This window comes from Schistocerca serialis, chromosome 2 (assembly GCF_023864345.2).
Source record: "Schistocerca serialis cubense isolate TAMUIC-IGC-003099 chromosome 2, iqSchSeri2.2, whole genome shotgun sequence".
In the NCBI taxonomy this organism is placed as follows: Eukaryota; Metazoa; Arthropoda; class Insecta; order Orthoptera; family Acrididae; genus Schistocerca; species Schistocerca serialis.
Window position 1 is genome coordinate 686669263 of NC_064639.1, and position 17933 is coordinate 686687195.

The window sequence follows — 17933 nt, forward strand, 5'->3', positions numbered from 1 at the left end:
TGCTGCGAGACTGCGCTTATGTCTGTGGTATCGCTGCGCGTTGCCGACTTTGACGTGGCACCGCAATCTTTGAACGACACGGCAAAATACGATTTAGGTGTTTGAAAGTCACACGTGTACAGCATTCCATGCGAATGTGGTGTGTCTTACGTGGGGCAGACTATTAGTACAGTCGAGGAGACGTGCAGGGAACACCAGCGGAACAGCCTACTAAAACAGCCAAGCAACGCAGCATTGCCTCAGTTACATCAAAAGAAATACGCCGAGATCAGTATCGTGGTGCAAACGCCAAGTTTCTGGGGCAGCGTCATTAAGGAGTCTACAGAATTAGCAATGTCGGAAAACCTATCAAACCAGGCTCGGAGTCCGGCACCCAGTTTATTAAGATCTGACCGGCCATCTCATCCACCAGACTGCGAAATGCTGAGCGAATGTGCGCTTCACGAAATAACAATGCAGGCTCTGAAAAATGTATGAGAATCAAAGGGCCTAGTGTTCGGCGAGAGTCGAACTCGGCTGTTCTTAGTGGCACATCGCCAACAGCGCTTCACAGTCTGGTTGGAGTCCAGGCATCGAGTACAAATAACAGCAGTTCACAGTATCTGGTCACCGGAATATTGTGAACAAAATGGAACCAACAATGCGGTTGTAACCTGAAAACATATCATTAACCATTCACGCTGAGAAAACCTGAGTGGCCGGCCGCGGTGCTCTAGCGGTTCTAGGCGCTCAGTCCGGAACCGCGCGACTGCTACGGTCGCAGGTTAGAATCCTGCCTCGGGCATGGATGTGTGTGATGTCCTTAGGTTAGTTAGGTTTAAGTAGTTCTAAGTTCTAGGGGACTGATGACCACAGATGTTAAGTCCCATAGTGCTCAGAGCCATTTGAACCAAAACCTGAGTGGTCACAAGAATTTCAAACTCTCCCTATTTTATTTATGAAGACAATCATTTTGACGCGTAAGAGAGTCAGTTCCGCATAAACGTATTTATTTTAGCTACTGCAGATCGCTTCGAAGGCTCTTAAATAGTTACTTACTATTCATCCACAGGAGAATTCTGCTTTTCAACGAGAAATAGTGACAAGGAACACAGATGTCTCGATTTTCAGGGCTGACCACTGTGGTTGCTGAAGTCAAGGGGGTCAGAAGAATAGTGACTGGGACAGAAAATTACAACAAGTAGAGTCATGTAATACGAGTAAATTCATATTCTATGCTTGTTTCTGAAAACATCATTCAGTTTGCAGCGGTATGTACACCACTATATAAATAATTGAAGAGATGACATCTGAGCGCATCGTGGCTGCATTTAATACAATGAATGAGGACATACATCGTCTGCATCACTTTGTATGTTTATTCGCATTACCTGTTTCGACCTTTGTTAGAAGTCATCTTCGGATCCAGCACGTAGTTGCTCAGTCAAAATCATGTAATCTTAAATCAATCTTCACCCTACTGACGAAATGCGAATCTCAGTAACTACATGCTGGATCCGAAGATGGCCTGTAACAGAAGTCGAAGCAGACAATGCGAATAAAAATAAAAGATGACCCAGGCTGTACATGGCGTTCTTCATTATAGCAACAGTATGAATCCAGATTCAGCAGACGGTCATAGTCCGTCAGAAAATTTAATTATGTCATTATGTAACAAATATACATTATCTGATCAAAGGCATCCTAACAACCCTGCACAATATTGAATTCCCCATTGAATGTCATGAGAGATGACTCGCCAGTATAAAAGGAGGTCGGGAGTGTTGACTTCTCAGTGGAGAAGCACTAATAGTGGAACGTGTCGGTCATGACAGTTCATTGATTTCGAACGTCGGCTAGTCAGCGGATGCCACGTGACTGACTGGGAACAACCACAGCTAAACCCGGGCCAGGCTGACGTCATGTACTGACGGAGAGGGACCGTCGAGCACTGCGGACGGAAAAAAAATCACATGAAAACACCGGAAGGAATCGTTCGTGAGTTCCAAAGTCCTATCAGCAATAGTGACTGTTCTTAGGGAATTGAAAAGAATGGAGTACAGTGGTCGAGGAGCTCCTCATAAGTCACCCATTCCCGTAGTCCTTGCTAAGCGATGCTTGAGATGTGGTAAAGAGCGACGCCGTTATACAGTAGATCACTGGAAATGAATAATTTGGAGTGACGAATCACACTAGACTCTGTAGCAGTAGGACGGAAGGGTTTCGGTTTGACGCATGCCTGGAGGACGTTACCTGCCACCATGTGTAGTACCGTCCGCCCCGATAGCTGAGTGGTGCCGGCCGGGGTGGCCGAGCGGTTCTAGGCGCTACAGTCTGGAACCGCGTGATCGCCACGGTCACAGGTTCGAATCCTGCCTCGGGCATGGATGTGTGTGTTGTCCTTAGGTTAGTTAGGTTTAAGCAGTTCTAAGTTCTAGGGGACTGATGACCTCGAAAGTTAAGTCCCAAAGTGCTCAGAGCCATTTGGATCATTTTTACAGTCTGCCTCCGGCGGTGCTACGGCACGGACGTCTACGTCCCTGCCGGAGACGTTCGCGCTCGCGCAGTTGTTTACCTCTTCGGCGTACTCGCGCGTTTGGACGACTCGATATAGAATGGCACATGCATACCGAAAGTCGACTCTCAAGATCAGTTTTTCGAATGAATATGCGAGACCGAAAGCCTACGAAATAGAAAGGTTCCTACGAGACGAAGTTAAACTTGACTACAACGAACTTATCGGAATACACCTCTCCATAGTGAGCAGTGTCGTTTACGTCAAGCTGATTAACGATGCAGTATGTGACAGAATCATCCGAGATACTAAACATGGACTCAAATTTCGTCACACTGATGGACATGTTGGAGAAGTAACTATTGATCACGCAGGACTGGGCTTACGAAACATACGTATTTTCGAACTTCCCTTCCAGGTTCCGTCTGACTTGGTCATTGACGAATTACGCCCATATGGAAGAGTGCTTAGCCACGTCGAGGAAAAATGGTCCAACTTCACGACTTACCCCGTTCTCAATGGGGTGCGTCAAATCAGAATAGAACTCACACAACATGTACCCTCGTACTTGTTCATCGGATGTAGAGCTATAGTCATCTACGATGGACAACCCAAAACATGCTCAGGCTGCGGGGAACAGGGCCACGTCCGTTCCGAATGTTTGCAGCGGAGGATAGTGCAAGTTCCAAACAGCGAACCCGTGCCTCCGTCCACGTTGACGCCGCTGACACTAACGTATGCGGACACATTTCGAACAGATCCCATCCCGAAGAATGACCAGCTACAGAATCCTGACAGCTTACAGCAACTGACTGCAGCAGAGACCGCCTCTAGTGACGAACCGACGCACACTTCTGCCGCTCCGGTGCCGACGACGCCCTTAACCGAGCGGAAAGGATCGGTAGGAGGTATGGAAGTTGATCCTGCGGTTGTGCCGACAGCTGCTTTCGTCCCTGAGCACCGGGAGTCACTTCCGCACTCGGATACGGAGGCGCACACGCGCAGACAACGATCGCCGAAGCGCCACAAGAAACGACGGCTAGCGCCATCGGATACCTGCTTACTGCAGTCCACGTCAGACGGACTTGGGTGTAACGTCGATACAGTGCATCCGGATGCGCAACGGGTGGTTCCACCTCCCATACACCAGTACGACGCGAATCATGCTAGACAGGGGTTGAATACAGACACACCGGACGGAAAGCCGACGGAAGGTGTCCCTCCACCCACCGCAGCAACGCCACCACCTTCGGTCAGCCAGGCTGGAGTAACACGACGGGAACTGGACCTCCAGCACAGGAACTGGGCCGACGAATCCGATACTGACCCACAGACCGACGACGCACCCGCAATGACGAGTGCTGCGTCCACCGGATGTTAACCACACAGAAGATGCAGACCGACGCACAGACAACATGTCGCCGAGCAGCAGCACGCAAATTAACATAAGCGTTCATGTGCACTTTACGCACTGAGGAACAGCGGTAGGCATATCGAACAGCCTCTATTAATATTAATACGATCAGAACGCCTGTCAAATTGCAATTATTACGAGACATGTTGCATGCGTCAGACGTCGACATCGCTCTTCTGCAGGAAGTATGTGTTGAGAGCTTCCCCGGCCTCTATGAGTACGATACGTACATTACACCTACTACCGACGGCGGCAGCGGAACAGCGATACTTCCACGTGGCGGCACAGTGGCCGAGGACGTGGTGTACCTGCCGTCAGCGCGAGGACCGGCGCTCACAGTGCCGGCAGTGCGGGTCGTTAACATCTACGCAACGTCGGAGTCCGACAGGCGGCGCGACCGATCCCGATTTTACGCAGAGGAGATTGCAACACTATTCTTAGGTCGGTATGAACACGTCTTATTTGGAGGCGACTTCAACTGCGTGCTCGCACCAAGAGATCAACACCCACGTTATACTTCATGCCCGGAGCTGCGGCAACTCATACAGGACATGAATCTCATTGATACATGGGAGACGATACATGGCGACAGACGTGGATACACTTACGTCACGAGTCACTCTGCAAGTCGTCTCGATCGCATTTACGTAACACGTCGTTTCGAACCTGCGATCCTTGATGCGGAATTGTGGCCTGTCGCCTTTTAAGATCACATAGCATTTATATGCACGGTCTCCCTGAGTCGTCAACAAGTGTGGAGGAGTCGCAGTGTTTGGAAACTGAATACAGCACACCTCAGGGAACCTGAGTGCAGACGACACTTGGCACATGTGTGAACGACGCCTCCCGACATATCCGACGACGTTGCAGTGGTGGCTGGAATGCGTTAAGCCTGCATTGCGCTGAGCGTTAATTGCATACGGAAGAGAGCAGATGATGTGGAGGCGACACACGACGGAATTTTATTTCACGATGCTCCGCGAACTTTCTGTACGAGCACCTTCACAGGAGCGTCGGGCCGGTATAAAACGAGCACATGCCCAAATAATTTCCATAACGCGCCGCCGTCTGGAAGGTGTCGCAATCCGTGCAAGGGCCTTTGAAAGAATCCGTGGAGAATCACCGTCGATGTATCACGTTATCAAAGAAAAACAACGTAGCCGCAGAACCTTAATACAGACGATCGTACTGCCAGATGGTCGCCGTATGACAACGCAAAAAGACATTGCCAACGCTTTTGTGGAACACTACGATCATCTCTATGAAGAAGCGGAACACGATCAGGCAGCCTTTCATGAGGTCCGACGAACGCTCTCCGCGTGTCTCGACGAGACGGCCAACCTGGAGTTAACAGCTGAAGTCACAGTTGACGACGTAATGGAAGCGATTGATAAGGGAGCGTCGCACAAATCGCCGGGGCCCGACGCGTTTCCGTTAGTTTTATCGTACATTTAAAGATCTCATGACTCCACGATGGACTGCCATGTACTGCGAATTGATGTCTCCCAACGTGCCTCTTCTACCCTCCTTCGTGGAAGGAATGATCATCCCCATCCACAAACCATCTGGCGGCACAGGGATACAGGCCTACCGGCCACTGACCCTTCTTAATTGCGACTACAAGATCTACACCAGGATACTTGCAGCACGCTTTAAATGCGTAATACGCCAAGTGATATCACTCGACCAAACCCAGCTACGAGGAGATAGCAATATACAAACGGCACTCAGCGACTACCGCGATGTTATCGCACTGGCATCAACATGTCGTCTACGGGGTGCATTGGCATCGATAGACTTCGATCGCGCATTTGACAGGCTGAGCCATGCTTATCTCATGGACGTGATGATGCAAATGAAGTTTCCGGAAAGTTTTGTCACCGTCGTCGTGAGACTACTCCACGGAGCCGCATCCAAAGTGCTCATCAATGGACGCTTGGTGGGGCCCATCACCATCGGTCAGACAAGGGTGCCCGCTGTCAACGATATTCTATGCCATCGCTGTCGAGCCGCTGCTCTGCGGGCTCCGGAATCGACTCCAAGGAATGACCATAAGGCACAACAAGTTTATATGCAGAACGTACGCGGATGACCTAGTGTTTTTAGCACGATCAGGCGACGAGGCTAGAGCGGCCTTACATTGGATTAATTTGTATTGTATGGCTACGGGAAGTCGCCTGAACATGGCAAAGTCGGGAGCGATGAACATCGGGAGAGGACTCCAGACAGGAAGTGTAGCACCATTACAGCCGATCAACAAGATGAAATGCCTAGGAATTATCTTCATTACAGACATTCGACGCACGGCGGCACTGAGTTACAGACACCTTCTGCAAACAATTCGTGCTAGTGTCCGAAGTCACAGGTTAAGGGCGCTGGATATGATACAACGGGTCACCTTTGCCAACACTTATCTAGCTTCTCGCATCCCCCACCTGGCACAAGTTCTTCCTATGCCGGTAGTGTTGGCCCGCCGAATCCTGGCGGCACTAGGATATTTTGTGAGCACAGGTCTGCTTTTTAAGGTAGGATACGAAACCCTCACCCTTCCTCGTAGTCGTGGAGGTCTTGGACTAGTCCACGTACGCGACCGAGCTGTGGCTATTTATGTAACCACAATGATAAAGATGTGGACACGCCACCAGACAAGTCTGACGGGCACCTTGATAGACGAACTCGCTCCACCTTCTCGTTCGGCTCCGGTAGCGGTGTTTCACATCTCACCATCGCTTGCCCATATGCGAACCTTTTTTGCGGAACACAGTTATTTACATATGGAACTACCGACTACCAGGACGGCGACGGCACGTGATATATATCACATCTTGACTCGACGACGGCCGAATAATGCCGTAGAGCGCCGCCAACCAACAGTTACGTGGTCAGTGGTATGGCGTACAGTGCACCACCCACACCTTGATACGGGAACGCGCGCTCTGTGGTATCAGGTGGTAAATCGGAAATACGTGACTCGTTCCAGGTTGCATACAATTCATATGGCGGACGAGCCACTATGTCCGCAGTGCAATGTTATAGACACAGAGGAGCATCGCCTGATATGCGGACCTTCGGCGGGCCTATGGTGTTGGTCAAAAAAATGATCGCCTTCCTCCTTCGGGTGGGGGCGCAAACAATAGCACCACGGATACTACTTCTCCCAGATAGGACATATTATCCCCGAACAAAGACAACGCAGTGACTTGGATTCGAGGTTTGACTGTACGTTATCTTTTCCGAGATGGCAGTAAGAATGTACTCGGCTTTTGGGCCTTACTACAAGAACATCACTAACAGCTTATGAGACATCCGAGATATCGAACATATTACGCAAATTTTTTAGGGAGTGCCTTGCTTGATCCCCCACCCAGTTGGGGTGTCCCGGGTAGGAGAATGTAATTATTGCCTATAAGTAGCAGAACAAGAAAGGACCAGGACAGTGGAGAGGATCCACAACCACACGTGAAGACGTACCCGACACCAACACGAGGTATAACGGGATTAGCGAGGTACGCGCCCAAAAGAGGAACGTAGACCGTTATTGTTTTGTACTGACAGAAGCAGGATTTTTTTTCACTATTATGTAAAAAAAAGAAGTCCACTTATTTACGTTTCCCAGAAAAATTTATTTTATAAAAGTCATCGTCTTATATATTAAAAAAAATGCTAGAAACAATTTATGTTTGTTAGTGTTACATCATTCTGCAAAAAAAAAAGGGTCCACTTATTTACGTTCCCCAGAAATATTTTCTTTTATAAAGGTCATCGTCTTATATAAAAAAATGTAAGCAGCAGTTTATGTTTGTTATTGTTACTCCATTATGTAAAAAAAACAAAGTCCACTTATTTAAAAGTGAGCAGGAGACGCAGGTTAGATTCCTGGTTTTGGTACAAATTTTAATTCGTCGCTTCACTCTGCGTATATACACTGAAGCGCCAAAGAAACTAAAAAAAAAAAAAAAAAAAAAGTGGTCTGCGTGACGGACTGCCGTCCTGCGGGCCCGGGTTCGATTCCCGGCTGGGTCGGAGATTTTCTCCCCTCAGGGACTGGGTGTTGTGTTGTCTTCACCATCATTTCATCCCCATCCGGCTGGCAGGTCGCCCAATGTGGCGTCGATTGTAATAAGACCTGCACCAAGGCGGCCGAACCTGCCCCGCAAGGGGCCTCCCGGCCAATGACGCCAAACCCTCATTTCTATTTCCCAGTGGAGTGCTGAGGGGTAATATTATGGTCACGGTGCAGTCTCCTTATTACACTAAACATAGAAATGGCTTAAATGCTAACTGCAAAGAGATATAAACATATTTTACTGCACTGTTTATCGTGTAAAATAGAGGAACAGCTTGGAGATGACGTTTCTGTCAGCTTGACAATGCACCGTGTCATAAAGCAGCATCTGTGAGGCAATGGTTCAGGGATAAGAACATTCCTCAAACAGACTGGCCTGCCCAGAGTCCCAACCTGAACGCAATGGAACACGCCTGGGTTCAGTTAGAAAGTCGACTTCAGTCCAGACGCCAGCGTCAACATTACTACCATCTCTGACTTCGGTTCTTGAGGAAGAAAGCGCCACCATTCCTCCACAGACAATCAGACACCACATTAAAAGTATTCAAAAAACGTTCACATGTGTGTGAAATCTTATGGAACTTAACTGCTAAGGTCATCAGTCCCTAAGCTTACGCACTACTTAACCAAAATTATCCTAAGGACAAACACACACACCCATGCCCGAAGGAGGACTCGAACCTCCGCCGGGACCATCCGCACAGTCCATGACTGAAGCGCAAGAGACCGCTCGGCTAATCCCGCGCGGCATTAAAAGTATTCCGAGCAGAGATGATGCCGTCATGAAGACTAAGGGTGGACACAGGGTATACTAATGTTCAAAAATAGGTGGCCGGATACGTTTGATCAGATAGCGTGTAACGACGTACAGTTAATGTAAGGAAAGCGCGTTAAGTCTGCTGTTGTTTGTCTTATTGTGGATTAACGTTGCATGAAACGGATGCTGTGCGTGAGACATAGTGCTGGCATATTACTGCCGAGAAGCAAGCAATCAGGTCACCATGTTTAGAAGGACAGATAACAGGAGAAACTGTGTCATATTTTCACTAGTTATATTGTGCAGAGTGATTTACAGTACAACCAAAATACTGGCACCATTTGGTGATTTGGTGATGAGGAGCTGTACTCCGCCATCTCTCCTCCTGTTACAAAATCTTAGTGTCATATATGTAGCAGTAATAACGTATAAGTCTTGTTATGGTAACCCCATAAATGCGCGATACAGCACGTCGACAGAGGAGGAGGGAGAATGTGGTGCTTCCGGGCATTTCGTGAGGAGAGCAATAAATAAAGAGAGGAGAACGAGTGTCGTTTTGGGGTCAGAACCCGCACGACGTGTCAGGCACTATGCGGGACCTGCCTTCACTGTCACATTTGTCCCCAAACCGCCAGCAGCGGTGATTAACGCGCGACGCTTGGACCTCACTGTGGTTCGGGTCTCGACCTACCACCGTCTTCCTCAATTTTTTTAGTGTGATGAACAAAGTACGGGTGGCGGTCGGATGAAAACTGTGCACTCACATTTCTCTCGACTCTTTGATTGGTAGTGTGTTCTTGATACCCACATAAATCGTTGTTAAATGATGAGAATGTCATGTAGTTAACCGAATACTAGTTTATGAAAGATATGACCATATGTCCTTAACATATCACAGTTATTAAAATGGGGAAAGAGAACCTGCTGTTGAACGCGGAATCAGAAACTGCGAAATCTTGCCTCTGGTCAAGTTTCACGATTCTGGTTCTACTGGAAGTATCCTATATGTGACACAAATGGCCGTATCTTTTGATTGCAATGGCTTAGAAGTTCAAAATTTTTGACAACGCCAAGGCACTGTAAAAAAAATGGTTCAAATGGCTCTGAGCACTATGGGACTTAATTTCTGAGGTCATCAGTCCCCTAGAACTTAAAACTACTTAAACCTAACTAACGTAAGGACATCACACACATCTATGCCCGAGGCAGGATTCGAACCTGCGACCGTAGCGGTCGCGCGGTTCCAGACTGTAGCGCCTGGAACCGCTCGGCCACTCCGGCCGGCAAGGCATTGTAGACCTCAGTTCAACCCGTTCCTGAAAAAAAGGGATTTTAACAGTCGGACAGACAGACAGACAGACAGAAACATGGACAACAAAGTAATGCTATAAGAGCTCCGTTTATACCGATTAAGGTACGGAACCATAAAAACGAAGTCTAGACCAAATGCACACCTGAAAAGGTGCACATGGGGAAGGACTACAGTGTCACAGTAACGTTGACCAATGAGTATACCGTGTTCAAAAATTTGGAGGTCACTACGCCCACGCAGCATTCTAGTTTCCCACAGCATAGCACCTGGGCTATCAGAACTATCATGTTCGACAGTGTTCCTGGATGCATTACGTGTTCACACCTCTCTCCGTGTCAGGGTGCTGTACTGTAGTAGTAACTTCCGTGTGTGATCCATCCTTCATCGAGCTACGTTTCTTGGTTCTTGGGAGTTACTCATGATGCGAAAGTGACTTTCGTCCTGCACACCAGCATATATGTAGAGACGGATATAATTTTCTGCCGTCCCTGAACAAAAAGTATCTCTCTGTGCCAAAAAATAGTGTTTGTGGCAGTAGTGGGAGAATAGCGAATGTGAGGTGAATCAGACGTACAGACGTTGTGGGAGTGAGTTGTTCCCTGTGGCTGGATCCGATCGCTGCGCGCGCCGCCTGCCGGATCGGCACAGCTCAGCCGCGGCCTTTCTGCTGCGTCGCCAGCATTCGTATCTTCTTCCGCGGCGAGTTGCATTGTGTTTGAAATGACGAAATACGACTCCCCGCACCCGACTATTGAACTCACAAAGGTCTAAAACCTGTACTGGAGTTCCAGTTCTGAAAGTCACCTTTTTTTATTATTTATGTTAGGGATTGAAAACACATGAAGTCAAGATCGCTCCTGAAATCTACTTCATTTGGATAGTTTCGGCTAATAGTCTAGCCATCTTCAGATCATAAAACATTATTTCTATGTCGTGTCTGTTTTTTAGCAGATGTCCTAAAGAACTGACAACACTTTGATCCAGCAGCCACCATGAATTAAGACATAGTCCCAGTGGGCGTTGATTAAATCGATGGGGGAAAGTTGAACATTTGTGCCGGACCGGGGTTCGAAATTTGGGAATTTGTCGTGAGGTCTTATGGGACCAAACTGCTGAGGTCATCGGCCCCTAAGCTTACAGACTACTTAATCTAACTTAAGCTAAATTACGCTAAGAACGACACACACACTCGAACCTCCGACGGGAGGATCCGCGCGGACTGTGACAAGATGCCTCAGACCGCGAGGCTACCCCGCGCGCCTCCGGGGTTCGAACCAGGGTGTTCTGACCACCAAGCCAACCGGCCACAGTGGTCATCGCGACTGCACGGTCTGCCCTAACACGCCTCCCGTCACACCCAAATTTTCAACTTATCCCACTCGCAGCATTTCAGCGATTCCCTTAAGAGTTCTAGCCTGGTGTGCATGCGCACTGAACAGATCACCCTCGACTTAATTATTTATATGTGGTGTCTGTTCTTTCGCAAATGTCCGAAAGAAGAGACACCACATATAAATAATGATTGTGTCAGTTACCAAGTTCACAGACACAACATCGTTGTTTTAAGACCATCGTTCTATTACTCTGGTCACGAACGATCAAAAGGTGTTGTTAACTATGTCACGTATGGATGTTGTCATTTTAAGAAGGATTTTAACTATGTGTCAAGTCGTAATGGCACCAAAACTAATCAAGAATCTTTTATGATCTGAAGGTGGTTAGATTGTTGGCTCAAACCAGTAATCCATCCAAATAAAGAAGATTTCGTGTACGATCTAGATATCACGGATTTTCAATCCATAACATAAAAAATTACAAAAGATCTCATATCTCACGGTTGATAATGTCAACAAACTTGACTCGCCATTATATTTTTAATAGAATATAGCATCCTGATGCGTAAAGTTTAACACATCTCTGTTGGTAGATACATTGAATTTACAATCAGGAAATATTGTCTAAATTATCTTAATCTTATTCTGTGTAATATCTTTGGAGTATTGATCGGATGATCATTGAAATATTAGTTAATAAAGAAATAAGATATTAAATAAAACTTGATTCTGAAACTCAAACCCCGTAACAGCGGAATACCTGTGCTTATCTGCAGCCTTTACTGATATCCTTGGCGTTATAGCCCGGCAGGGCGAAGGGATGCAGCATCGCCACTTCCTCTCCAGGCAAGGTAGCTCCTTCATTGTTCTCAAAGAGCTGAGTGGAAGCCGTTTCTGGGCTAAAGGCGAGGAAAACTCGACGGTGAGACCTGAGGCGCCAGAGAGTGACCACTCAGCCAGGGAACTGAACCTACTGTATAATACCAGAACGATGTGTGTGCCTTATATCAAGTAAAACAAGTACTGCAGCTATTAAACTTTACATCAAAATTACGCTTGTCACGATTAACAATCTTTGCGTACGTTTTATGCTGGCTGCTGTGCTGAAACTGCAAGTACGACTGGTTCACACTGAAGTCCCCACTCCGCCAGAGGAGCCAAATGCCACCTCTCCTCTCCACTCTTTTAACGGTCTGGGCTATTTGGTTTTGGTTCCTCTAGCGGTGTGCTACGGTACTGTGGTGAGGGGATTTCAACCACGACTAAACACATGTACTCGCAAACACACAAAAACATTAATTACGAAAATTCATTATTCGAAGTTATAATTAATACTCCGTCATATTCTGTCATCCGCCATACTATTCCCGAGCCAGGATAAGTCGCATCAGCTTAAAAGCACGATAGTTTTCGCTAATGCTGTAGCTTGAACTAACAATACTGACCCATTTACCACGCTAACACTAAGATGACTGATGATTACCGATAGCGCTTCGTTACTCGCTACTTTCGTCTTAACGTGACCCTCGCCCTGGTGAACTTATATACAGAGAGAGAGGCCAAAGCTTTTTATACCGTAGAGAACCTGCACAGGCGGTCGCCGTTTGTTTGCCATAATTGGTTCAAATGGCTCTGAGCACTATGGGACTTAACATCTATGGTCATCAGTCCCCTAGAACTTAGAACTACTTAAACATAACTAACCTAAGGACAGCACACAACAACCAGCGATCACGAGGCAGAGAAAATCCCTGACCCCGCCGGGAACCGACCCCGGGAACCCGGGCGTGGGAAGCGAGTTTGCCATAATTCAGGCGGGCAGTACTGTCGCCTGTTCACCATCACAACCCAAGGATTTGACACTCAAATTATACCAGAAATTCTACCAGGTTGTCTAGTATATGACTACTATATGTTTCATATGGAGTAAATTAAAAATGTGACGTGTCACAGTGTATTAGCCTTTTATTACAACGCTCCGTAAAAAATAAATAAATAAATAATAAGAATCGAGCAGGAAACAAATTGTCTCATTTGTATTATTTTAGGCGCTCTGAAGTGATTTCAGAGTTTCCTGTTTGGGTATTCATTGTTGAAATTAGTAGCCTCTATATAGTTTTTTTTTCCATACACCTTAAAATATTTTAGATGAGATCATTGTGGATCCAGAAACTATGTTTTACGCGGAGAAATCGAGAAGACATACTTCTGCAGTGATGTTTAGAAACGCTAAGGAATGAAAGCATGGCAAAACGAATTTGCAGTAGCCGATTTTCGAAAACGATACTTCTGTTAATACAATTACTTTTATTTTCAAGCGACTGGTAACCAAATATAAAAAGATTATGATCTAGAATTTGTTAATTGACACTTCAGTTCGATAAATGCAGCTCAGATAGAAATAAAAAATTAAAAAATGTGTTGACGCTAAGAATCGAACTGGCGACAACACGGTTTATTACCTGTTAATGCTGCTTACTGAGCTACGCGCGACATTGCGACAGAAGAGCGAAATTTTTTGTAGATATTGGTGCCCAGGAATTTTCGTAGTGGATGGAGATGATATGCTATAGACTGGAAAAGTTTTCCAAAAGTGTTCAAACCCAAAATGCAACTACATAAAACACTGCGAGCGTACCAATGCAGAGAGACCCGTGGCAAAAAAATGCCGCTGAACAGTCAGTCACTTGCAATTTCACCAATGGCCACTCTCTCTCCCTCTGCATATACGCTCTCTACCTCGCCCGTCTGACAGCGGACGCCTGGTGGCGTGACCGAGGTAAGTGCACAAATAACAAAAAACGAGTCGTTCGCTTGTGATTCCGAATCTACTCGCACAGCTTATTTCAAAACAGTGTCCTAGTTATTTTGTACACATAACACTCGGATGGGATCGGAACGTTCCTATGAAGTGATACACTGAAATGAGATAGACTACTTGAATTTTAAAGCAGGTTCGAGATACCAAATAGAAACTGATAAGTAATTTTTGTGCAGCGTACAGACCATATAAACAGTGTGACCACTTTATGAATAGATGGGAACCATTATCACCTTTGGCACTAAGTCTTACATAACAACGAGGACAGAGCCGATTTATTTCGCTTTCGAGCTCATACTTCTTCAGAAGGAGGGAAGCATGAGGAAAGGTTACAGAGGTAGCTTTCAAATCAGAAGAAAGACAGGTACATACTCACAGAATGTACCAAGTAGTCGTAACGTAATATCTGCGAATATGGCGTCCACGTCACGCACCCACAGAAATTCCTGTGCGGGTGCTACGCTACCACCACCTCTGCCTCTAACGGACCGTAAGCTTAACACTGTTATGGTAGCAAGCATCTGCTGTACTAACGTGTTCTAAACTATACTAAGTATTAACAAAATGCAGTTTATGACTAGACATTGTTTACGGTCGTAAGTGTTTGTTAGTCACATACGCAATCATTAGCATTCTTGATAATAGTTCAGGCATATTTCTAGTATGCACGAATGTCGTAATCATTCTTTACGTTCCTGGAGCCGTACTTACTAATAACATACATTCATAATCAGACAGTCTGCGTACTGATAATCTTTGTCTACTAGTGTAAGGTAAAAAATGCCTAGTGTTCTCGCACGAAGCTGAAAATGAGTACTAGCTCTGTTCTGTTTCTTAACTTCTCCGATTCTCTGTCGGATGACGTTTTATTTTTTGAGCTATTAAACTGGTGTTGCAGGACGTTAATTCGTTTTTTTTCCACTTGTTGATATAACACTGATTTATGGCCATTGCTTCATAATAAAACTGTTTGCTCAGTTATCATTCAAGTCTTCATATGAGACTCATTTAGCTCTCAAAATGGTAGAAAGTTATCTTCGTTTTTATTGATTATCACGGTACTCCACTAAGTCAATCGAAGAAGGTGATGTCGTAATAGGTGCTTGCGATAAACCAGGTACACTCCAGATCAGATACCACGCTACTTAACGACCGCTGGCAAGTTAGCAACCGCCAGGTGAAAACTCGTTTCCGGTCGAGTGAGTTGATGATCAGAATAAATATGTAAACCGATAGCAACTTGTCACTCTTCACCACGACTTAATGTAGGCAGTTGTACTCCCCTCCTTAAGCATTAAGCATCTGTGTAGCACTTCTTAAAGGACTTCACAACTCCATGGTTGCAGTTTCAACATTTGAGCCATTTTGAAGCGGAACAATTTCGTTCCCTAGCAAATTCAAGATTCCGAAACTTACAAGTCATGTCATCGACATATAGTCCGTATCCAATGGCTCTGAATGTGACTCTTTTTTGCATCATTTGTGTAAATAACAGCAAACTGTTGTACATACACGCAGCCATTAGATATAATACATTGCCAGCTAATTTTTGAATTTTGACATGCGCTGACATTACAATCGTGGAGTCTGAATATAAGGTAATTGTAACAGTCAAAGACGAAAATGCTGTCCTTCAGAAAGACAAGGAGAATGCGGAACAGGTACATGCGCATAAAGTTACATATCGAGAGGTGCCACGCAGCTTAGAGCATACTAAGCCGGAACAGATTTTCCTGCTGTTGCCAGTCGAACACCGTGTAGACTGCAGCCATAACGTAGAGCAGCTCGGTGTGAACATGAAATTTTGTTGAAAATGTGAGAAAACTCTGACCGAAATGTTTCAGGGCGTAATGGAACAGACTTAATGATAGATAGCACGTACAACAGAAACTGACTCAAAAAAGCGACTGCCTTTGGGAATGATGTCGGAAGAATCGGCGATTAGCAAGGACAGTGTTAACGCTGCCATTCATGAACATGTAAGTAATCGTATGACCTTTTACTGATTCATGAGGAGAAAATTGGTAACGGGTTATCAGCCGAGTGGCGTCGACTTCTAGTCGCAACGTTTGAATGGACTGCGTATCCATCATCTTCAGGTGACAGACAGCATCCCGACACTTCGCCTGAAGATGATGGATACGCAATCCATTGAAACGTTGCGATTCGGCTGATAATCCGTGAAGATTTCATAATATAAACATGTCAATGCAGCGAGATTTCGTTCATTTCTTGCACATGGTGCGAGAAATACTTGTGTTTTACCTGTTTATAAGATAACTTTCACGCCCCTGATTGCGAGAACGCTCACGGATAGAGGATCAGTTAGAATTAGGCAGTAATACACTTTAGGTGTATTTTTGTACTATGTATCACGATGAAAACAGCTGTCAATAGATTATAATAGACACTTATTTGATTATTAATCATACTCCCTATGTCTCGCTTTAAATAAGGCCAAGGAAAACATTTCGACTATCGGAATATTATCAGATACACCGAAAAAAGTATCGAATGAAACAAAATGCCACGACCAAGAATCGAACACAGACCGGCGGTTTGACAGTTTAATGCCTTGACCGCTCGAGTGCCGACATCGCTCTGGCAGACACTTTGAACGACGGGAACCCAAGCTATAGCATGAAAACACAAAAACGTTAATAACTCGAACGTCGTTAACTTTGGATCCCATAACACATTAATAAAAATGTTTGTTTTTGGATGTTTTGTCGATGTATGGCATTGAAAATGGGATTTACGGATATCAACTTTGACCTCGATTTTTTAAAAACTAGGAAGTGTCTAGCAAAAATCCGAAACACGTGTCCCATTATTTTCAGATTAGAACGTCCTTGCAAAACTTGATCAAAATCGGTGACGCACATGTGTGACCCTCCCCTTGTGAATAATCTGGTACTGTGGTCGAATAAATACAAACGTATTATAAGTTTCCTTTAATTTACGTCTAAGGTCATAAACGTTATTTTTATGGAACAGATATGTTGATGGTCATTAAAGACCGAAACCGGTAATCCGTTAACTAAAAGTTTGTGACCATAGACGTAAATTAAAGGAAACTTATTACATACACGGGTCAGTGTTTTTTCGCGACGATGTCGCAGCTTGTGAAACAAACGCTTAACAGCTCCCATAGTGTTGTGCATAAAAAAGCACTGTGGTCTTCAAAACTATCCGTCTGATTGACAATCGTTTTTAGACACAACCACTTCGCAGTTAAATGCATTGTTTCTTTCTGATACTGTTCTGGTTCCCTATTATTTCCGGAAAGCAACTTCCTTTATTGGTTTCCCCTGAGTTTATAGGTCCTCAGGAAATTTCTGGAACTGGAACAGCCGCCGTTGTCTCTTGTACCGTTGTAAAGGCCAAAGTAGCGTTTGGTTCGTCTTCAGCGGAAGCCTGGGAGTAGTGGCGCAGGTCAGACGCCCCGTGTGTCGTGTGAGGCGCGGGGGAGGGGGGAGGGGGACGGGCCCGCCTGCCCGTTTCTAATCGTGCCGCAGCCGCAGCGGCGGCGGGCGGCGGATCGCGGCCCGTCACGACGCCGTGTGTCTTGTGCAACGCAGCGCGCCGGGAGAGAGCACAGCGGTCGTGCTCTCCATAAATCCCGACGCCTCCGCGATGCTCCGCAGACGCCGAAAAGGGCAGAGTCTTCCCCTCCGTCACGAGGTACGTCTCGGGAGAGCAGCGCGGTGAAACTGCTGCCGTCGGGAGTCCGGC

At 46.0% G+C, this 17933-nt stretch overlaps 1 protein-coding gene across 2 annotated transcripts in view; it reads left to right on the plus strand.

Moving 5' to 3' along the window:
• The window catches only part of LOC126457812 (protein dimmed-like), a 304037-nt gene that overhangs the window by 161667 nt on the left and 124437 nt on the right, over positions 1 to 17933 (plus strand). The window lies entirely within an intron of this gene.